Genomic DNA, 24028 nt, shown 5'->3' on the forward strand with positions numbered 1-24028 from the left:
TATCTGTAAAACATTCCTAAAATAGGTTTTGTAATAGTAGATTGTATATACAAAATACCAGATGGTGTGGTGCAGTGTAAAGATTTCAGTGGCACTCGTACGCAGTGACCTACATAAATCACTCATGGCTTTGTCACTCACATGTAATGTGGCTAACCCAAACTTAGGTGAATAAAATCTTTATACAAGATTATACAGTGTGTTCCGTGTGTCTGTTTCAGGAAATATGTAAGGTCTTTCTGTCACTTATTTTACCTAATACATTCCACTAGTAAAAGTTAAAAGAAAACAAGAAATATTTCTTCTTGTCTTTTGCCTCCTTCCAACTTCTTTTCCCTCTCTGCTCCTGCCTACTGTCTCTTATCTTCTTCTTGCAGGTCCTTTCCATTGCTCTCCTTTCAGCTCCCTGTGTCTGTCCTTATGTCAATTTCCTTTCTTCTTTTTTCCCGTCTTACTGTAGGTATATCGTAAATGTTTGGATCACATTCCTAGAAGGGTTCCCACTAGGGCAGGGTTGAACGATAGTATAGGAGAGCTTGCACAACTATTGCTTGCACTACAGCTGCTCTGCAAATCAAGGTTTTTGGACTCCAGACTGTCAATCTGATATCTTTCAAGAGCACTACAAATAAATACATAAATAAAATAAAGAACTTGAAGAAGAGCATTGGAAATGCAGTGAGAGTCCCAGATATAGCATGAGTTAAAAATTCAAGATGATGCAAGAACAGCAAAACCACATTACAGCAAGTAAATGTAATACAAATATTATGGCTGATTGCTAAAAGGACTCACATTAAGTTGTTTGACACAAAAGCAAAGCTGGTTAAGATGAGAAGATAACTTTGCCTTCTTCCCTTTTGAAGCAGACCACTGTAAACATGTTGTAGTTAAAGCTGGACCAAAATAAGGGAAAAGATTTTGCAACTTTTTTTCAAGTGTCAAAATTTCAGCCAGATCTAACTGAAATATAATAGTAAATGCTTTTACTGGCTGATTTTAGAACAAACATATTGGCTACATTTTATATATTGTAATTGTCTTGGAAGACTTCTGTCATTTTTAGCAAAATGTTTGGATTCCTTTTCATATGGCATTCTTGTCCCATTGTTCAAGTTCCAACAATAAAAACTAATAGTGGTGCAAGAGCCAACTACCTATCTTGTGTTCTCTTTTCAAGTTTGATGATTTTGATAATATATCATTGTAAGCATTCCACTCACCACCATACCACTCCTGGCATTAGGACACAGCATTGCAAGGGTCTTCCACTCTAATGCCCCTTTTGTCATCCAGTCTGATTCTTCCATAGTTCTCTTCTGGGTGATGAAGCCCTTCAGCCAGGTCACGATTTAAGTTCAGGCCCCTTTTCAGGTAACAAAAGTCCAATTAAACAACCAGACAAAACATCCAACCAACCCTGCTTCTGCTCCTCTTGGGCCTGAAAGGTTTCCCACTGCCTCCCAGGGATGCGAGCAGCTTCTCCCAGGAAACTCCCTGTTTCTTGTAGGCTGATCTGAGGCCTTCCCACAAGAGCCTACACTGCTTTCTGTGGTTCCTATCCCAGCTTCCTCCTGACTGTGTGCTCTTAAGCCTTTTTAGTATGCAGTCCAGGTGTTCACTATACTAACATCTGACCCCCTTAGTTCTGCCTTCTCAGGCTTGGATTCAGTTGATTATAGCATAAGTGGAGCTGTCTGAACAGAGTTGAGCTACCCCCAGGCCTCCTAGCCCTTAAAGAGGCAGGCCACCCTGATACAATCATATTCTCTGACTGATATTTTAATAGCTATAGTTATTTTTTAATAATCTGTTTTTTATTCCTGTTATGTATCTTAGAAATATAGGTCTGGGAAGGAACAACAGAGGTCATCTAGTTCATCCCCCACACTGAGGTAGGATCAAGTATACTAGACCATTGTCAAACACATCTCCCTGGGAAGCCTAGTCCAGTGCTTAACTATCCTTATGGTTAGAAAATATCTAACCTAAATTTTTCTTGCTGCACATTAAGCCAATTACGTCTTGTCCTACCTTTAGTGGACATGGAGAACAATTGATCACCATCCTCCTTATAGCAGCCCTTAACATATTTGAAGACTGTTATCAGGTTCCCCTGTTATCCCCTAAACTTTTTATCATTTTTGTTGTCCTCCTCTGGACTCTCCAATTTGCCCACCTCTTTCTTAGAATGTGGCATCCAAAACCGAATACAGCATTCCACCTGAGGCCTCACCAGTGTCAAGTAGAGTAGGACAATTACCTCCCATGTCTTACATACAACACTCCTTTTAATACACCCCAAAATTATAATAGCCTTTTTCACAACTGCATCACATTGTTGGCTCACATTTAATTTGTGATCTACAATAACCCCATATCCTTTTCAGCTGTACTACTGTCTTGCCAGTTATTCTCCATTTTGTATTTGTGAAGATTTTCCCTTCCTAAGTGTAGTATTTTGTGCTTGTAATTATTGAATTTCATCTTGTTCATTTCAGATCAATTTGCAAAGGTCATTTTGCATTCTAATCTTGTCCTTGAAAGTGCTTGAAACCTCTCCCATCTTGGGGTCACCCACAAATTTTATAAGCATATTCTCTACTCCATTATCTAAGTTATTAATGAAAATGTTGAATAGTACCAGACCCCAGATAGACTTCTGTGGGACCCCATTTAAATACACCCTCTGAGTTTGAAAACAAACCATTGATAACTACTCTTTGAGTATGGTCTTTCAACCAGTGATCCACCCACTTTATAGTAATTTCCTCTAGACCACAATACAATAAATAAAATGTTAATATGACGTGGGATTTAATACATCAGGACTTGGCCCATCTAAACAATTATGGAGACTGATCAGCGTAATAGCAATGCTTAGCCAGTTCCAAGCAGGTTTAGAAAAGAGCTAGTTGCAGCATTGCCAACCTCAAGTATTCAACAGTCACACGTCAGGCCTCAAAAATGAGGAGATTGGTTCGTTGGTTGGTTGGTTGGTTTGTTTTTTTTAAATCTCATGATTTTTAAGATAAACATTTTGGGTTAATTTTATTTGTCTTTTGTTTTCTGATCCTTTAAAATCTACTTAAGTGATGTTTCCAACCTTTTCTGCAACCATTAGAGCTAGAAACGTACTTTAATCTTTTAAATGAAAGCTAAGATAATAACATGATTCCAGGAGCTGCAGATTTAAGACAAACAACATGGGAGACATAATACAATTGTGAAAATGGCAACACCATTATTACTAAACGTGATCCTACGTGAAGTCCATAAGAGTTGCACCTACTTCTCCATTATTATTTATTGATTTATTCATTAAATTCAAATTGACTTGTTCCCACCCAGTTGAGTTTACAACAGACAAAAAAATTTAAATGTGACAATCTTTTCCCAATTTCTTCCCTGCATTTCTTTCCCTTATATCAATAAGTTTTATTCTTTGGAAGGCTATAGTTTTATAAATGGAAAACATTGTGTACAAGGTACAAACTTCCATTGAGGTGTTTTGTTTCAGTTGAGATGACTTTGCAATGTGTTTCCTCTTGGTAGTGCTGGGTGTCAGCATGGATTCTTTTAAGATTATGCTGATTAATGCAAAGTTACTGGTTATAAAAGCTACCATCATCATATCTGTCTTCATAGAGCCTCATGTCTACATGTAACTAAAACCTTAGAGACACAAGGTGGGTGCGGTAATATATTTTATTGGAACAACTGCTGATGACAGAGACAGGCTTTTGAGCTTTTTGAGCTTGTCGGATGACATTGCAAGGCTTTGGTTGACACAGGTGTTTGCAGCTGGCTAGAGTAAAAATTCAGCTTGAAGTGAGGGAGAATCATGAAGGTGGTATTTGCATACTGCCTCCAATGAAGGAAGTCTCTCACACCAAAACTAGAATAGTTAAGCGTGACCATTTTGTATATGAATCTCAGAGTGGGGTTAAGGTAGGAATAGTGATTTTGTGCAGATCACCATGCTGCTCAGATGTGGTCTATCTGAGATTTAGGATAGCACTAGTTGCTTGGATTATTGTTCTGAGTGAAGTCAGTGTCCATGTAAATGAGACTCTTCTGGTCTATCCCAAGTTCTTTGGCTTGCATGACAACCATGGGACTGTTGCAGTGGGTTTCTCAAATTCTGTAACTGGCCATACTCTATATCTTATATTTTGAGCTGGGATCGGTGTGTTTATACCGTTGTCATGGCCACTGCTTTGTGGTCAGGTTGCACCTTTTCTGTTAGGAACTATTTAATGTTTCACCTTGGAGGTTAGTGTATGCCCTTGGTATATTTGCAGATAGTTTGGATGGAGAATACTCTCTGGCCAGCAGACCGCTCTATCATTGGCATTGTAAAATATTATAATGATCTTTGTGCTTAACAATTGATATAGTGGCCAATAAATGCCCTTTTCTTCAGCTTCATCTGCACAGGTTGTTGTGATTTATAGATGTTCTGTGGTGGATGAAGCAAGAAGGTAGACATCTAGGGTGCTAGTGGAAGGAGACTTGTGCAAACCTGGCTGATTGTGAAATCAAGATTTATTTATTTATTACATCTTATGCCATAGTTGTATAGGAGGTGAAGAAGGTGCTAGCAGGGAGCAACTGTGCAAGAGAATGCAGGAACTGCATCTGTAGCTGTTATATGTGCAGGGTGCAACATGGGGGAAGCTTCTTGAGCTTACACATGCATGAATTGCTAACATTTTGGCCCCTTGTAACAACCTAAGGTCAATGGCAAGAACATTATTGCTATAATTCTTGGTATGGTGTCACTCACAGCCTGTATACTTTTGTGTGGAAATGTCTGTGGATGCAATGACAGGACAACATATGTGTAGTCCCGGGATGATAGGAAGAAAGTCAGTGACATAGAAGCCTTCTCAGACATTCTGTGGCAACTCTGGGAGTGTGCTACCATGGTGTCCAGGTATCAAATGGGCATCTTATCACATCTGAGATGTGACATCCTCAACTACCCTTTGGAAACATTTTGTCCTTCGTCTGGAAAGGGTTTATATAGGATGGCAAGGTAAGGATGACAGTTCCTGCCATTTCTGTGCTTCCCACAAACAAAAATTAGTATAATGTTATGTGTGATTGTGTGGATAAATGTGTGTCTCTCATTGTGAATAACTGTGTTTCAATACAGACATAACGGCTGTCTAGCTGTCTATAACTCAGTCTCAGTGTCTATGTATTTCTCTCTCCGCTAGAGTGTAATTTCACCTCTCTATTTACACTATTACAGTCTCAATTTTATGCCTGTTTTCTAAAAGCAGTTGAATTAGAGCATTTGACATTTCCTCGTGCTAACGTACTCCTGTACAGAGAGAATCCTGGATCAGGGAGAATATTCATATTGCTATGGGGTACAAGAATGCAATGGTAAATGCTGTAAATAGCATCCTGTAAAGTAAACTGCAATTCTGGCTATGGTGCTAGAACTACATGAGGTGTGAATGGGGGTGGTGATCATGATTAGTGGTGATTAGTTATACCATTATTATCTCTTATTTCTCTATTGCCATAGGTCATCACCATTTGTTACAGACCATGTAGGAAGAAGAGCTGACCTGAAGAAGAGTTCTGTGAGCTCAGCAGTAGCACCAAGGGGCATGGAGAGGGGGTGCATTATTAGAATATGTGACCACTTGACCTTATAACTGTTACCCTCATCCTCCCTCCCCGCCTCCCGCCTAGTATTGCTTACCGCACTTGCTGCAAGTTGTTAGATTGCAGACTGTTTGGGGCAGGGGCTGTGTCTGCTTCTGGGCTTGTGCAGTGTCTAGCAGAAAGAGGACCCAATCCTGCAAGAGACCTCTGAGCATACTGAAATATGTATAATAATAAAGAGCTTTTGTAAGTAGCTGAGAGAGCAGTGACACACCACAGCTGTGTATATTATGTGAAAATCTAGATTATTAGGGCACAAGTGTGATCAGAATAGGGCCTTTAATGCCTTAAAAGTTCACTTTGATTCTGGAATATATAGATGGGGCTAGCTAGTGGGAACCAATTAATGTGATGAGGTGTACAGTATGCATAGAAAGAACTGCAGCTGTCAGCCAGGGTAGGGAGCAGGGATGCTATGATCTGTTACAGCTTTCATTAACTATTGAATTATTTTGAAAATACTTTTAGTAGGATTAATTTCTTTTGGTTTCCTTCTTATTTTCCTGGAGCACAATAGAAAGCTGACTAAAATGAAACCTTTGAGGAGTGTTTCATCATTTGAGATCTAGGTTAAGTTAAAAAAATTGAAATGAGTTGACTTATAGTTGTTTCGATTTTTTTTAATTATTTTATTTTATAGCAAGTATGGAATTAGTTTGAACTTGTCGTTGTCTTGGCGGGGAAAATAAACATTAAATAGAAGCAAAGTCAATCACATTTGAACATTTGCATTTTTACCATTGAGTGTGTTTACCTGAATTATCATCTTGTAGCAGACATCTTTGCTTTGCTTTGATCTCATGCTACCAAAGATATTTTACACGAAGCAATCATTAAAAACCCCACACACAATTATGACAATTTCTGAAAAGCTCATCAATTAATATAAGGTGCAGGGGCTTTTCATTTTAATTTTAATGTGCTGTAGTGTAGAATTAAAAAAATAATGAAGTGTTTTAAAGAATCCTTAGATTTTTACTTCCTCCTAATATAGCAGCAGAAGATGTGTGCTTGATGTGAAAAATGATGGTGAAAGGGACTAGATTGGACAACTTTTAGGACGAATAAGGTACCGAATGATGAACCAATAGGGTACTGTGTGCTATTGAGTTAATAGAAATAAAACATTCTTTGAGAATTGTGAGTCATTAATACAAATGCTGGTGTAAATATGGTTTAGTTCATCATCACCTCTTTAAATTATATTTATGTACATTTCCTGCATACGACTTCTACTGCCTTGTGTGAAATGCCATTGACTGAGCTAGCATTTTCATTTATATAAACAGTATTTCCTGTGTTGCCAGAAGATGGGAGAAATAGTAATCTCTGGTTATCAGTGATACAGATGGGCCATAGAAAAGTCCCATTAATTTCAAATTAGCTTTCTGAATAAGTTTAAATTAAATAATTTCCTGGATTCCTCCTAATATTTGCATGATTTTTATAATGATGTATATATGTAATGCACTATTAAACATCTTTTTAATCCTAAAATAAAAGGTCTGATTTTTAGCCAGGACTCAATCCAGCCTCTAATACTATGGGCATGATGCATCTCTTTAGACACCTACCTGTCTTGTTTGCCAGTATAGTTAGGTATATAATGGGTGCGGGTGCAGGCATAACTGAATATTGGGGCTGACCCTGTGTGTGAATGAGTGTACAATGCAATATTTCCAAATTGCAATTGCACAGCTGTCTGGGGAACAAACAATATAAACTTGCATATACTTTCCATGTGCAGAAAAATAATTGCACATAAAGTGGTGACTTTCTTTATATTTCCATGCTGAAGACAGCATCTTTGCCTGTCAAGGGAGTATCAAACCCTATGCTGAGAGAAGAGAAGTACAAAAAAAGTGGGGAGGATGTCATCTTAGGCGACCGTTATGTACAGATAGAAGAGGCATTTTTCTTGTGAAGTAAACTGTACTGTTGGAAGAATGAGAACACAGGTTTCATATAGGGTGTAATCCACTCTTCTGCATGGCCACTGTACCCAAGATCGTCTGCATAGTCCCTATGCAGGTGAGAAGTGGTGTGGAGGATCCACTGCGCCATGGGTAAATTGAGCACATAATCTTGACTTTTTCAGGGTGGACAGTGCCAATAAAGGGATCAAATTAGTGGCCTATGATGTAACACTCGCACACAGGGGAATAAAGTGATGAAAAGCGCACCCTCACTTTTCTGCACCCACACTGTGGATAGCAGCAGGGGGCACAGAGGAAGGGAAGGAGTGACCATAGTAAAACTCCTACTCCTTATGCAACACAGGTGGGTAGGAAGTGGAAAGATCCTTGGGTCAATATTCTCAATGCACCAGACAGTGCAACTGTACCAGCACTCTTGCGGCTGTTTGATGCATTAGGCGTAGGGGCTGGTGCAAGGTATGTCTCAGCTGGAGCAGGGGGAAATCTAGGGGCAGATTGTGACTCTGAGTCACCATCTGTTTCATAGGCTGCTCCTGGTGGGGTAGAACACAGTGCTGCCTAATTCACAGGGCTTGTGGCAAAGCCACAAATTTAGCCCATAAGGATTTGCCTAAATTCCATCTCTGGATTCATGCTGTCACCATATACAGTGAATGTGGCTATTGCTAGCCCAGGACTATTTTTTTAAAAAGAACTACCTTCAGTTAAATCCTCCCTTAATGGCTTTATGCAGTGTGATAAAAATAGTCACAATACCAGGCAGCATGCTCACTCCTCAGAAGTTACACAGCAAAGTAAAAGATATAGCAGGTAAGGACAAAAGCTGTTTTTAAAATAGCCAAAAATGTAACCAATATATATTTCTAAAAATGTGTAGAAAAGGCAAGCCCCCTACTATGTTTTATGTTCTGCATCTGGAATGTGCATAGCAAGCAACTTTGGTTACACTGATATGCACAGCCCCTCACTTGGGCAATAATTTTCAAGGGATGAACTGAACAATATTTCCACTGTTATGCACAAATCAGATGTGCACATCATTTTCTTTTAATTATTAGAAATTAATGTATATTTATTATGGTTAATACAAACCAAATTCCATTCTTTAATTCTGTTTGAGATAACCCTCCCACACTATATTAGGCCTTTGGCAGTAATACCATGGTGATGAGGATGGTATATCTACATAGAGACTCAGATTTTTTTTTTTTTTTGGTTTATACATGACGATATTGACAGAAGAAATGCAGAATCTTCTTCCATGTGTGAACTCTTTAAAATAATCTCTCACTTAAAGGATCCCTGGATAAATGATCTGTCTGTTTTTGTTTATAGTGCTTATGAAAGGAGCCAGATCAACATATCTTTGGAAATTAAAGCCCTCCAGTTTATATAGGAAATAATCATACTGCTGCTTTGCAGGACTAGCTCTTTCATAGCAGGTTAACATTGGGTTATCTCCCTTTGGTAGTGGAAGACCTGGAATGTTTCCTTGACCCCATCATCTGAGAGTATTAGTGCTTCAAACACAATAGACACTGACTCTCTCTATTTTGGGACATCAACAAATGAATGAATGTTTTGTGTTGAAAGAGTTTTTTATTGTTAAGCTGCAAATCCAAATTATTCGTGGATATAATGCACTGGTGGAGGCTTTTTATATGTGTGAAGAAGCTGAAATATTGCTTATTTCAAATAATTGTATTAATTTTAATATTGCATATTTAAAGTACTCCTTTTGTGGGGAAAAAAGGAGTTTTCTTAGCAAATAATTCTACAATGCTTTAATGGCTACATTTTGCATCTAGGTATTCTCCACATGCACCCTCACTTTGCAGATGCAAACTCCTGCGTGTACTTTTGAATAATTCTAACATCTGTGCCCACACAAGCGTTAGAATTTACACCCACAGAAATGAAGCAATGGCATTTTCAAAACCCATCTGTCCACTACATGAAAATGTTTGCAGGTGGTAGACTAATGCAACAGTATGTGCAGGTATTAGCACATGCAAAGTGTGTGCACATGTATTTGCATGTGCAATTTTGCACACACACTGCTGGAGGTTGAAAATCCAGCCCTAAATATAAATATTTTTACCATGTCACTTAGAATTCTTTATTGCTATACCTCTGCATTCTGTGGGCTATATTTTCATCACATCATCTTAATTTCCTTCTATGGTCATTTGCATATGCATATGATGTCATTTAGTGGTGAGACCGCCTTATACGTCAGAGATATCAGGTAGCTAGATGTCTAAATGGTACAGTTGTATCTACAAAATGGTGGGTACAAAAGAAGGGAGGCTGTGTTGAGGCTGAGATGAAAATCAGATTTTCCTAAGATTTAAATGTGTGTGAAATCCATCTTTTGTTGGTGTGTTCATGATGAAAAAATGTTTGTTTTCATTTTCTGGAAATTAGTGATATATGGAAGACTGAATATAATTTCCCAGTTCGAGTGTAACAATTATGTCTGTGAAATTTCACACTGAATGGCTGGCTGTCCTGATAACTGATGAGATGCAGACCTCATAAACAGGAAAAACTCCACTGACGTTCATTATGTCTAAATTCAGTGCATAATCTTAAAGTAGGAGGTAATCCATGCACAAAGTATTCTCCTTGTATCAATGAAGGAAATAATGAAATATTGGCTTTGGATTTATGTTTTCTTATTGTCATATCTGAATTAAAAAATCAGTCATCTTAGGACAATGTGAATTACTTCTTAGCCCATTGTCTTTTCCTGCTTGCTACAGGAGGAAAGCCTTGGGTCTGTGTGAAATGTCCTTATTCACACATGGAACTCCCACTGGAGTCAGTGGGAGCAATGGGTTGACAGCTACACATTGGACCTGATTCTCTTTTGCCTTGCTCCTTGTGCAGCCATTTACACCCATGGAAAGGGAGTGTAAAATGCTACAATATGGGCTATGATGTGTCACACACAGGATTATGACTTCACTGCAGGATAGGATCAAACAGGAGGAGGAGCTGGGCTAACAGGGACACTATTTTTCAAATACAAATAATTGAAATATTAGCAAAGGGAAATCAGGAAATGATTTGCTAAATAAATTGCTTTTTGTATAGTCTTTTTTTTGTAAAGGTAGTCCCTCCCTATGAAAAGGACTTCTTCCACCATTCATATGGGAGTTCTAGATGCAAAGTAGGGCACTGAGTGTAGTACCAGTATGCTACCATAATAGGTGCATTACAAATGCCTACAGAGTATGACTATTTGCATGCCAGCTGGGAAACCTATTCTATAGCCTATAGTGGCTGAAACAATGAAAGGGTTGGGTTGGCTTGTTCCATCTGAAGCCAATTTCTGTAAAACAAAGTAACAGAATCTGTTTTTTAATCTTCTATATTTCTATTTCCATTTCTGTTTAGGCAATACCCACAATGAAATATAGGTACATTTCTTCCAGCTGTACAGTCAATTCCATTTTGGCTAGGTAGCTATGATTTTTCTTCTTCTAAGAAAAATTGGACCAAAAAAGGAATGCCATATTTGGCATGCTGCAATTTAGATGCTGAAATAAACCCTGTCCTTGAGTAGCTGACACTGGAATCTACACATTGAAATGCAAGTGCAGTACACTAGCTTGTCTCTTTTGAATAAAATCAATACGTGCAATATTGACCGTTTCCAAGTATACAGTTCTACAGTTGCTGTCATTAAGAGCAGTGAGATAAAAAATTAAAGTTCTAACAAATTAAAGGGAAATTTCATTAAACTACAGTCCCATACTTTTTAACCAAAACTTTTGCTGGTGATGTTCTCAATAGTTTTTAATATGAATGAGCTATTAATTTCTTATGTTTTGAATATTTAGGCCAAATAAAGTGTCAGGGATTGGGATGTGGACAGTCTGACCTAGTGATTAGAGCCAAAAGTTGGGCTCGTGGTTAGATTTGGGCACAGGAACTGGGAGTCGGAGCAAGGGGTCAGAGCCAGAGTCAGGAATCAGAAGGCAAGCCACTCATCAGAGCTGCAGTCAGAAGATGAACAATGGCGCAGGACAAGAACAAGGCAGGAGCAGGTCTGGAGAAAGGTTTAGAACAAAGCAGGCACAGAAGAGATCACAGCTACAGGCAGAAGCATTGAGCAGACAGTGACTATCACTGCGGCTGAGCTTAAATGCAGACTGGTTGGCTCCTTGCAGCCAATCAGTGGGCCAGACAATCAGGCAATTCTGTCACAGCTGGATTTATTAACTGGCCTGAGGGCTGAGCCAGCTACCCTCAGGCTCAGCTGAGGGAACTCAAGCCTGTATATCCTGACAGAAAGGTCTGTTTCCGCAAACATTTTGCTATGCAAATTACACAGGAATATTTCCATCATATTAGGTAATTCTCTATCAACTATACTTGTGATTCCAAATGGTCTGGCAACATTTCAGCAGAATGTAACCAAGAGAGTCAGTGTTAACGCTGTGTAGGGTTTATTGTTTCCTGTGTGCTCTAAAGCAAATCAATTCTGCAAATGTTCTTCAAAGAATACATCTAAAATGTTACTTCATTAAACATCTCCTTGGCCCTCATTCTATTTTCCACTTTGAATTGCCGTATTTAGTTTTGAATGACCTTTTATAGCAGTAAGATTTTATTAACTCTTTGATCTACTGGCACCTAGATGAAAATAACAGTGAGAAGGGAAAAACAAAAATGCATGCTTTGTAGGTTGCCTTATACGGAGAAGAACATGAAAAGGAAATAAGTTATCTCAGTAAACAGATTAGACATTGTTTGGTGTTTCCTTTATCCGCTTAGCATGTTGATGATCAATGTCATACACCAATACATGTTTGCTTTATGGCTTTATGATAAATAAAATAGGGCAAATTTTACTGTCTGATCCACTCTTATAATTCTCATTTACGAAGGGGGCCGTGCACATGTATCTGAGGTGAGACTTTTTACACCCAATAATAGCACAAAGATAAATACAAGTATAGGGCCAGATCCTAGCATCATTACTCATGTGAATACTCCCTACACAGTTGCATAGGGTTAGATTGGCATCTTGAGTAAAGAGCAGCATGCATTTACAGCAGTGGTGGGCAACCTGCAGCCTGTGGGCCGCATGCGGCCCATTAGGGTAATCTGATTGCGGGCAGTGAGACATTTTGCTGACGTTGACCATCCACAGGAATGGCCCCCTGGTTCGCCAGTTCCCAGCCAATGGGAGCTGTAGGAAGCAATGGGCTAACAATTTCCCCCTATCCTTTGTTTCCTATCTTTTAACTAGTTACTCATTTATGAGAGGACCTTTCCTCTTATCCCATGACTGCTTAATTTGCTTAAGGGCCTTTGATGTGGGACCTTGTGAAAGATTTTTGAAAGTCCAAGTACATTATATCAACTGGATCACCCTTGTCCACATGCTGGTTGACTCCCTCAAAGAATTCTGATAGATTGGTGAGGCATGATTTCCTTTTAGAAAAACACTGTTGATTCTTCCCCAACATATCATGTTCATCTTTGTGTCTGATAATTCTGTTCTTTACTATATTTTCAAACAATTTGCATGGTACTGTAGTTTGGATCACCTGTAATTTTCAGGATCGCCTCTGAAGCCTTTTAAAAAAAATCAGCGTTACATTAGCTATCATGCAATCAGCTGATACAGAGGATGTCTTAAGCGATAGGTTACATACCACAGTTGTTAGTTCTGCAATTTCATATTTGAGTTCCTTCAGAACTCATGGGTGAATACCATCTAGTCCTGGTGACTTATTACTGTTTAATTTATCGCTTTGTAGTAAAACCTTCTCTACTGACACCTTAATCTGGGACAGTTCCTCCAATTTATCACCTAAAAATAATGACACAGGTGTGGGACTCTCCCTCACATCCTCTGCAGCGAAGACCGATGCAAAGAATTAATTTAGTTTCTCCACAATGGCCTTATATTCCTTGAGTGCTCCTTTGGCACCTCAATCGTCTAGTGGCCCAACTGATTGTTTGACAGACTTCCTGCATCTGATATACTTATAATTAAAATTGCTGGTAATGTCACACTATCTGGAGTGATTCAAGACCATGAGTGCCAACCTCAGGTAGAATCTATAATTTGATTTTACCAACCCAATAACAAGTGTGAACTCCTAAACCAATATGACAGTCTTACCATGGAGTCACAGACAGTCCCTTTGGGCATTTTAGTCTATCTAGCCATCCAAGCCAGGTGGACTTAGTGGTAGATGGTTACTACACACCAAAGATCACAAAATGTTGAGGTTGCCATAGGTGTCGATTTCCCCTCTACCTGGGGGGTGCTCAACCCCGCCCCTCTTCCCAGGCCCCACCCCCATTCCACCCCTCCTCCCTGCCCCCACCCGCCCCTGCTCCACCCCCGCCCTCAAACTCCCGTTCCACCTCTTCCCCACCTCTTTCCACCCCCTCCCCCGAGCACGCCTCATCCCCACTCCTCCCCCTCCCTCCCGGAGCCAACCTTCATGGCACGAAACAGCTACTCACTGTGGGCAGGAGGCACTTGGAGGGAGGGGGAGGAGTTGGTCAGTGGGGCCAGCGGTGGAGAAGAGGCGCTGGAGAGGAGAGGGAGGAGCATGGCTGCCGGTGGGTGCTAAGCTAATTTTTCTTCATGGGTGCTCCAGCCCTGGAGCACCCACAGGGTCGGCACCTATGCAGGTTTCTCCCAATCCCAAGAGACCAGTCACTTACCCCAGGTCAATTTGTACCTAAGATCTCACACCAGAGACAACACTTGTAGCCAATCCTATAGTACGCTATCTAAGGATTTATTACCTAAGATAAGAAATAAGAGAGTTATTACAAAGTTAAAACAGGAAAACATGTATACACAGATGAGTTACAGTCTATGGTTTCAAAAAGTGACAGAGTTGTAGTAATCTGTCAGTTCTGAATGTCTTTTTGGGCTAATCCTGGTTGACCTGGGGATCTCTGCTTCCGTTTATTAGCTCCATTTCTGTGAGAGTCCAAAAAGCAAAAGAGATGAAAAATGTTCCAGTCAGATATTTTTGTTTCCTTCTTCCAGAATTCAACCTGATGGGACAAGCCCTTTTGCTCCTAGCCTCTTCAAGAGTGTAAAGGGACAATTAACAAAGTATTTGTATTGTGGTGTCCCACAATGGCCCATTTTGTTTTGCTAGGCCTTCTTGATGGGCAGGAGATGATCCCTCCCGAGTGACGAACAATTTTTACAGTTACAAAGCAAAAAACTTAAATATTACTTTATTGCATGTGATAAAGAAATTATATGTGAGATTAATGCATGCAACATTGTACAAGCATGTCATAAAGTCTAAACACATTGGTATAAGTTCAATACCCATCTTAACCATACTAACACACTGGTGAAACAGATGGGTTTCCAGTAATGGATTTGTCAGTGCGTGGCTGAGGCCGAAAGCCTTGGCAAGAGCTAGCATCTACTCTGCCAGCATCACAGTTAGTTTTTGTGTCTTTTGCTCTTCAAATTCTTTTTTGGCCTGCCTAATTATACTTGTACACTTGCCAGAGTGTATGTTCCTTTCTATTTTCCTCAGTAAGATTTGACTTCCAATTTTTAAAGGATGTCATTTTGTCTCTAACTGCCTCTTTTAACTTGTTGTTTAGCCATGGTGGCATTGTGTTTTTCAGTCCTCATACTGTTTGTTTTTTTAATTTGGGGTATACATTTAAGTTTGAGCCTCTATTACAGCATTTTTTAAAAGTTTCCATGCAGCTTGCAGGCATTTCATGCTTGTGACTGTTCCTTTTAAATTTCTGTTTAACTAGCTTCTGCTTTTTTGTGTAGCTCCCTTTTTGGAAGTTAAATGCTACTGTGGTGGGTTTCTTTGGTATTTCCCCCCTTATAAAGATGTGAAATTTAATTACATTGTGGTCACTATTACTGAGCGGTTCAGCTATATTTAACTCTTGGACCAGATCCTGTACTTCATTTAGGAATAAATCAAAGATTGCCCCTCTCCTTGTGAGTTCCAGGACTAACTGCTCCAAGAAGCTGTCACTTATGGTGTTTAAAATATTATCTTTGCATCCCTTCCTGAGGTGATGTGTACCCAGTCAATATCAGGATAGTTTAAGTCCCCCACTATTATTGCATTGTCTGTCTTTGTTGTCTCTCTAATCTCCCTGAGCATTTCACAATCACCGTCACCATCCTGCTGAGGTGATCATTAGTATGTTCCAATTGCTGTACTTTTATTATTCAAGCATGGAATTTTTATCCATAGAGATTCTATGATATAGTTTGATATATTTGACTCTAGGCTTTCTTTCACATATAGTGCCACACCCCCATCAGCACGACCTATTCTGTCATTCCTACATATGTTGTACCCTGTTATTACCATGTCCCATTGATTAGCATCATTCCACCAAGTTTGTGTGTCGCCTAGTATATCAATATCCTCATTTAATACCAGGCACTCAAGTTCATTCATCTTAGTATTTATACTTTTAGCATTTGTATATCAACACTTATAAAACTTGTCAATATTTTGGTGTCTGTCTTCAAATGATGTAATTGGATGGGACTCCTTTTCATTTTGACTGTTTCTCTTCACTTCCTACCTGTATTTTATCAACTTCTATCCTCTCCTCTATACTAGGATATAGAGCATCCCCTTTAATAAATTCTCCCCTAAGGGATGGCTCTGTCCAAACCATGTGCTCCTCTGTACCTGTCGGCTTTTCCCCAGCCCTTAGATTAAAACCACCTCTAGAACCTTTTTAATTTTACATGCCAGCAGAATGGTTCCATTCTGGTTTAGGTGGAGCCCATCCTCCCTGTATAGGCTCCTCCTCTCCCAAAAGGTTGCCCAGTGCCTAATAAACCTAAATCCCTCCACTGAACACTATCGTCTCATCCATACAGTGAGACCCTGTATGGTCAACGTACACAGCCATGCCTACACCTATGGACCATTCTTCCTTACCCCTTACTCATGCCCTTGTTGGGAAGGCCCTGCGGGCAGCTTCTGCATTTATTTTCAGAAGAGCCAGAATGGAGGCAGCCATATTCCATTGTGTGCTCCTGACGTAACACAGGCTTGTACACTGTTTTTTCTGAAATGAACGTATGTGCAAGATACACCAGAATTTAACGCATACTTTGATATAAAGGTAGAACTTCAGTATGTTCTTTATATTGTATCAATATATATTGCCCGCATCAATAAACATCATTATGTCAAACTGGTTATCTTGTGCATTGTGTATCTTACAAATACTTTACTTAATGTCATCTGTTACAGGGGTGGCCAAACTGTGGTTCGTGAGTCACTTTTACAGTTAAAGTGCAGCTCACAGAGCCCCCGCCCCCACCCATCATTCTCTACCTACCAGACTGGTGGGGGGAGCTCGGGACCTCTGCCTTGTAGTGGGGTGGTGGGATAGGGGCTTCTGCCCAGTGGGGAGGAGGGTCTCAGGGCTACAGCCTTGTGGGGTGCACCTGCTGGGGTTCGGGGCTTCAGCAGGAGTGGGGCTGAAGCCCTGAGTCCCTCCAGGTGTACCCCAGCTCTCGAATTTCTGAAGATTCTTGTATGCAGCTCAGAGAGTGAGTAGGTTTGGCCACCCCTGATCTGTTATATCCATATTTAATGCCTCCATCACTGTAGTATCTATCCTATTCTATATAGGTTCATATATTGAACTCATCACCATAATATCCAGATGCATTTTCCATTTGATAGCTCAAGTTCAAAATAGTCATTTTCTCAAAATCAGGACTACATATACCAACCCCTCCACCCCCCTTCATCACCAAATTAACTTCCTGCAAAAGACCAGAGATGGGTTAAAAGCCTGGGGACTCCAGGACTTCAGTTAATGAAAAGTCTGACCAGAGAGATGTCTTAACAATGTATGCACTTTATTTTATTACAAAATTTGGAATTATACATATTAATTACTGACAAAATGTTCAGACAGACAATGGTAAGAAAAATTATTTAAGGCTCTGTTACACTCATAAAACTAAGCTAAAGGCTCAACCTTGAAATCAAGACAATTGACTTCTCATTGATTTCAATGGAAGTTTTATCTTGAATTAGGAATGTAGGATTGATCCCTAACAAACCAATTACATTTCAACATATAGTGAAGGCAGAAATATCAACAAAAATAAAATTCTGTTGACACTATTTTAAAGGTATTTATTAAATACAATTTTAAATATATTTTGATTGAAAACCATGAGTATAAGAGATATATTGTGATTGCTGAACATGTGAAACAAAAAGCATAAATATCAGAAAAGGTAAAATATAATGTGAAAGAAACAGAGAGAAGACAGAAAATTCTGCAAAATCTTTTAAGGAGTGGTAAATATATATTTTCTATAACCATATTTTTCTTGAACTAATAAAATATAATCTTAAAATATTGGAAAAGTCACACTTCACCTATCAGCAATGAATCTGGTATGTTTTTCCTGTTGATTGTAATTTTAAAATTATAAAAAATGAAAAGGTTTCTAATGAACCAACTTCAATTTCCTTGATATCTATGTGTTCATTACACCTAAGAGATGTCGGTAAACAACTGGACTGATTAAAATGGCCATATTTAAAATGACACAAAATGTCCTCCACCCATTACGTATCCCTCAGTATCATATGCATGTGTAATGCCAACAGACCCTTGTCATTGGTGGGCAGGATTGAACCGTGGATCTTAGTGCATGAGCCTCTACCACATGAGCTAAAAGACAACTGGCTCTTAGCTAAGGCTGTAGAGAAGACTCATTTTACCTCTCTCTTTAAGTGTTCTCAGTGCCATTAGATGGGACAGAACACCACACCCAGAAGGTGTGTGGGTTACACATGCAGGTGTTTTATTTCTTTGGCTGAATGTGCACATGTGTGTGTGTTATGGGTCCTATTCCCCTTTTGCTTACATCACTGTTTTACCTAGGTCTAACTCCATCTGACTTCAGCAGAGTCACTTCTGTTTGAAGGCTGCTTCCCTGCAATCAGATCTGTGTGGGTTGACTTTTATGCCTGTCTGGACCTCCACTGAAGTCAGTGGGCTCTGCACAGTCCCCAGGTACTGTTCACACATATCTGACTACCAAACTGGGGCCTTATATTTCTACAAGATGAGAGTCAGGCCTTAGGACTATATCTGCATTGGGAGTGGCACACCTGATATATGAGCCTTTGACAGTTTAGCTCCAAGAGCTAATGATAAATCATCAAAAATAAAATTAAAGCAACAATCCAAATAGAATAAGATAAATATTATTATTACTGTATTATTGTTTATTTTATGGGAGCATCTAGGATCCCCAATCATGGAGTAGAACCTCATTGTGCTGCATGCTGTACAGGCCCAGAACAAAAAGACATCCCCTGCTCCACAGACCTTAAATGTTACATTGCAGTTAAGTACAGCTATTATGGTACAGATTGGTAATAATTATTTCCTTCAAGCTAATCTGTAATATAGATAATCAAGACCAAGCTTTTCTTTTGGTTTCAGAATATTTCATTCAGTCAAAGCTCTGGAATTGTTCCTCAAAAATCCATGTCATTGTTAACCAGCCTCCATAAAAGAGTTTAAGAAACTTCATCTGTAAAACAAAAGAGAAAAAAGTTAGCATTTTACCCTTTATTACACAAAAGACAAATACTGTGAAGTAAATTACTCTTTCCCCACAAGTGAAAGAACTGATTCATGGCTAAAGTGTTCTCTCTCTTCTTGCTTTCTACTTCATATATTTAGGAAAGAAAAACACCCAACATCTTTATTTTATTTTTTTACATAAATGTGTGGAAAACCTTTATTGATGCTGCTGCTAACGCTACAGAATTTATATAGTTACTTATGGAACAAACAAAAGGATGGAAAATGAACTATACAGTACTTCTTTACTTATCATTTGAAAAAAGAAAAGAGAGGTGTTCAGAATGCTAAAATTTTTGATTGACTAAAATGTTGTCTATCAAAATCTCCTCCAGTTAATTCTTTATTCCAAAAATAATTTAATACAAATATGTTGCTGCAATAGGAAATGTCTAAGTGCTGGAATATAATAGCTTTTGTAGAACTAATAACCTTTTCCACAGTGATGGTATATAAGATTAATTTCATAAATTATCAGTACAGATAAAATTATTTTATTTTTCTTAGCATCTGTCCAGCAGAAAAGTAGCTTCACTGGTTTGTGGCCAATAGAGACTCTGTGAACCTCTGTGGCTACTGTGACTTGTACACTGCTCCCTACTCTGAGAGGATACTTCTTTATTGGTGGTAGCTTCACAATGCTGTTTCAGACATTATCCACTCAAGACTGTCCCTTCCCCCGGGAAAGTCACAGACGCCACCAAGTCTGATTGCAACTGGGCTCATTGGGAAATGCACTGAGTATGATTAGTGTGTTTTCTGACTTTCAAAGATGGAGGCAGGTTCTCCCTAGCTGATTGACATTCCACTTCATCCCTGTCAGTCACTCAGGAAAAAAAGAGGGCCCAAGCAAGTTGCAGGCACCTCTCATCCAGACAAGGGAACAAAAATTTGAGGGGAGACTGTTGGAAGTCTTTTTCTCTGAGTCTCCCATCATCTGATTCCTGCAATTTGGTTTGGCACCTCCCTATCTAATTCTTTCAGGCCCCCATTTCCCCAAGACTCTGAGTGGTAGCGCTCCCTTCCCACAACAGAAGGAGATTCTTTAACAGAAAATTGGTCTGTCTCCCCACTCAATAAAGCTGTGCATTGGGGTTACTCCGTCCCAGCTTCCTACAGGCAGCACAGTCACAGCAAGGGGAGACAGACTGACTGAGTAAAAGGAAATGTAGAGTACAGGAAGCAGGTTACATTTACAGGAGCTTTCCACAACGCCCAGTACTGCACAGAATGGGTGGTACAGCATTTGTTTTGGTTTTCGGGGATTGGCCTTGGATAGACTGTGAGCTGGTTTTATTCCTGCATAGTTTGGCCAGAGCACTTGTGGCCTTGTATACAGGCAGGGTTTGGAATGCTGTAGTTACCCTGTGCAGAATAAGATCCACTTATCCTTTCAGTAAGGTCATTGTCATAGAAGCTACAATGCATCTTAAAAAGCAAGTATAATTGTAATGCAAAGCTACAGTTTATATTTCCTTAAAACTTACTACATGCTACAAAAAACTCCCTTTTTTATTGTCATGTTAAAACTGATGGTGGGTTTTATTAGCTTGCTCTTGGAAAGGCCGGTCTTGTGGAAACTCCTTTCCTTCCTGTGTGCTTGTCTTACTTCTCATATTGTGTCATATTAGATAATTATCAGCCCCAAATGAAGCTCAGAAGTTTTGTTTTTTTCTTGGTTTTGGTTCTCAGCCTGAATTTCAGTTTGAAATTTTCATAACTTCATCCTAAAACTTCAGAGCAGAACTCAGTCCAAACTGCTAAGTTTAGCTTTATGTCAAGGTGAATAAGCTTTGCACCTGTTTACATCTGAAACCATAAATCAGATCAGATTTAACTGAAACAGGCTTAGGCACTTAAACATCAATGATGCTGGTCCAACTTTCAAGGCTGTAATGAAACATAACTCAGGAAAGTTTTGTCTGGCTTTGAGTTTAATTCTGAAAGTTTGGCAGAGTACTGCCAACAATTCTCTTTTCTTTTCCTCCTCTTCTTTAACCCATGCATGCTATGCAGTAAAAATCTCCACCCTTACTTCTTGGATATATCCTCTGACTTGTAACAGATTTTAACACAATTCAGGGAAAGTAACTGTCTACTTTCAAAGAGTTGCTGAAATGCCATTACAGTTTTTGTACTTAAAATTATACATTACATAAAAGCAGTTATGCTCATGTGAAATGATGATAATAAGAACAAGAAGTAGACTTTTGAAATCAGATGCCTGTCATCTGATCTTAAACATCAGATGAGCTAAATGGAAACTGAAGTAGCTTTTGGAGGTCTAATTTGTTAACTAAATGTAAAGAATTTTAAAAATTGTATCATATCTTCAAATGGAGAGTAAATTACATTGGATTTTTTTCATAATGTTGATATTGTAGCAGCACTGACATCATTATCGAGTAGTCGTGTTAATCTCCAAATGCACTGTGTATAGTGTTTATTATATTACATAGATATCCAAGAATCTGGGATGGTAGGTCTTAGTATCAGTTCTTTATTGTTATCATATTATTACTCCTTTATAAAAAGAGGGCAATACAGTTTATATTGTAGTCATATTTCTGGCTGTTCGTATCTGTGAGGGTCAAACAGATTGTGTCTCCTGCAGAGAAAGAGCACATAATCTAAGTTAAGGGGTTTTGGAGTTTTAAGTGTGACTCCTCATTGAATGAGCTGGTTTATAGGAGTTCTCAAACCTTTTCTTAGCATGAACTAGAAAGACTGTCTCATGGACACATCTTCATCCATTTGTTATTGCACGACTAACTCGCCCCTCCCCCCTGCCCATTCATCGTCACGTAATATTCTTGAGGGAAATTGCAGCAATTGCTTAAAGGAAAAGCAATATTAGTAAAGTATCTAATGTATTTTTACCTTTTTAAATTAAATAAGTAGATAGAATATTTAGCATCTTGGGCTAGATCCACAAAGGGGCCTTAGACCCAATGTTGCAACAGATAACTTTAGGTGTACTGTCACTTAGTGGAATCCAGCACCCTGAATTAGGCACCTAGACTCCCTATACGAGGCGTGGGAAGAGTTAGGGATTCACAAAAAACAGCACATTCAGTGGGGAGTTGCCTAAGTTAGTTAACAGAAAATGGTGAGAAGAGAGGTGTGGCCTTAAGCCCTGTACCTCAAAGGGACTCAGGCACCTAAATACGGGCCAGAGGGAGGCATCTCTCTCCACTTGGGAATCACAGCCATGAGCCCTCTCCTGGAGTTAGGCACCTAAGCCAAGTCATAAAAAAAAAAAAAAAATGAAGCAGAGCCTCTCCTTTTATCGAAGTGGTTAGAATACTGATCCAGGCTGTTCTCCACTCTGGCTGACATGGACTGGAAACGGGTGCTTGTACATTGCCGGGATTGCCCTGACCACTTAGTCAGCCTTGCTTTCTCTTTTTGGCCAAATGAATATTTATTTAGTTATCCAAAGTGGAATAGTTTCACCAGGAGACAGTGACCACTGCTATAAAGGGACATCTCTGCTTACATTTTGTACAGGGCCTGATTTAGTAGACATGTTCTAAGGTACCCTCTGAGTGTTCCTATCGGATCAGGACCCACAGGTGGAGATAGGTGGAGAGTACTGCTAGCTTGTAAATCCTGCCAGAGGCTAGGCATGAGCTAGGCACTGGGTGCCATGACTTAGGTGGCTTTGCACATGCTCACTGGGAGACTTCTAGGGGACTTTACCTGTGGAAACATAGGGAAATGTAGGATCCTTCATGGTTAGGCAGCAGCTGAGTGAGGGTTTATAGAATCTAAATTTTGGATTTAGGTGCCTAAAGTGCCAAGTAGATACCTAAATCCCTTGTGACTAGCTATCTCTTTATACACCACCAGCAAGTGCTCCATGGAGAACCAGCATTCCACAAGCTGTAGTTTGAAATCCACCGCAATAAGATAATCAGTCATTTAAATACAAGATACAGAACTTTTGTGGAGTAGATGGTTCTTATGAAATTGAAGGAACAGGATGGGGGAGAAGGATGAGGATTGTTTTTGTTTTTTAAATTTCTTGAAGTGAATGTAGGAATTATGAAAGTTCTGGTTTAACCAAGAAGAAGTATAATATAAGAAGCCACAGTAACAAGCTTCTGTACACTGCCCTGTCAACATGGCTCAGTCTTGGCGATCCCCTCTGCAAGCGGAATGAAGTTTTCTTCTCACTGCTATCCCCAGTCTCACCCTAGGCAGGTCTAGGTTCCATATGCTTGGTGAGTGAAGTTATTCTCATCCTCATGAATGCAAAGACTGTTCCTGAGGTAGAATGATACCTGCCTTGTAAGGATTTTAAAAACAGGACCAGAATCTCAAACTGGTGCCAGTGGAGGATGTAAAGCATCATTGCAACATGTATTCTGTGACTAGTCTTGCTCAAGAGCTTGACAGCTATGATTTGGACAAGCGAGAGCTTCTGGTTGGCCATAACAGATAGCCCTAGTTAGAGCGAGCTACACGAGCTATAATGTATTACAAAATCTTTTTTAATTTATGGGGAAAAGAAAAGAGCAAAGATTGTTTCCACTAACCTTAACCACTTTATTGGTATTAAATCATATTAAGCTACTTTTATTTTCCTGAATTTGGCATTGTCTTCGGGTTGTTTATTCTGATCCGCCTTGGCCTCCTGCCAAATGTGCATCACGTGTCAAGAGTCAGTTCTAAACTTCATTTTTCCTATAAAAATGAAGAGATATAATTATATTTAAGAGCAGTGTATAAAAAAGTACCCATAATTTACCTCCTTTTGGATAAGTATAGAGTAA

General features: G+C 39.3%; 2 long non-coding RNA genes across 9 annotated transcripts in view; one reads left to right on the forward strand and one right to left on the reverse strand.

Moving 5' to 3' along the window:
• LOC122174237 (uncharacterized) overlaps positions 1-24028 on the forward strand; it is an 81607-nt gene that overhangs the window by 21829 nt on the left and 35750 nt on the right. The window lies entirely within an intron of this gene.
• Positions 17476-24028, reverse strand: part of LOC101948281 (uncharacterized) — a 170267-nt gene continuing 163714 nt past the window's right edge. For all 8 annotated transcript variants that reach the window (XR_255342.5, XR_508686.4, XR_508689.4 and 5 more), the window contains 2 exons: positions 23792-23939; positions 17476-19197 (listed from right to left, as the gene is read on the reverse strand). This is a non-coding gene — a long non-coding RNA (uncharacterized LOC101948281). The remainder of the gene's footprint in view (positions 19198-23791; positions 23940-24028) is intronic.

The sequence above is a fragment of the Chrysemys picta genome, chromosome 6, assembly GCF_011386835.1.
Source record: "Chrysemys picta bellii isolate R12L10 chromosome 6, ASM1138683v2, whole genome shotgun sequence".
Classification (NCBI taxonomy): Eukaryota; Metazoa; Chordata; order Testudines; family Emydidae; genus Chrysemys; species Chrysemys picta.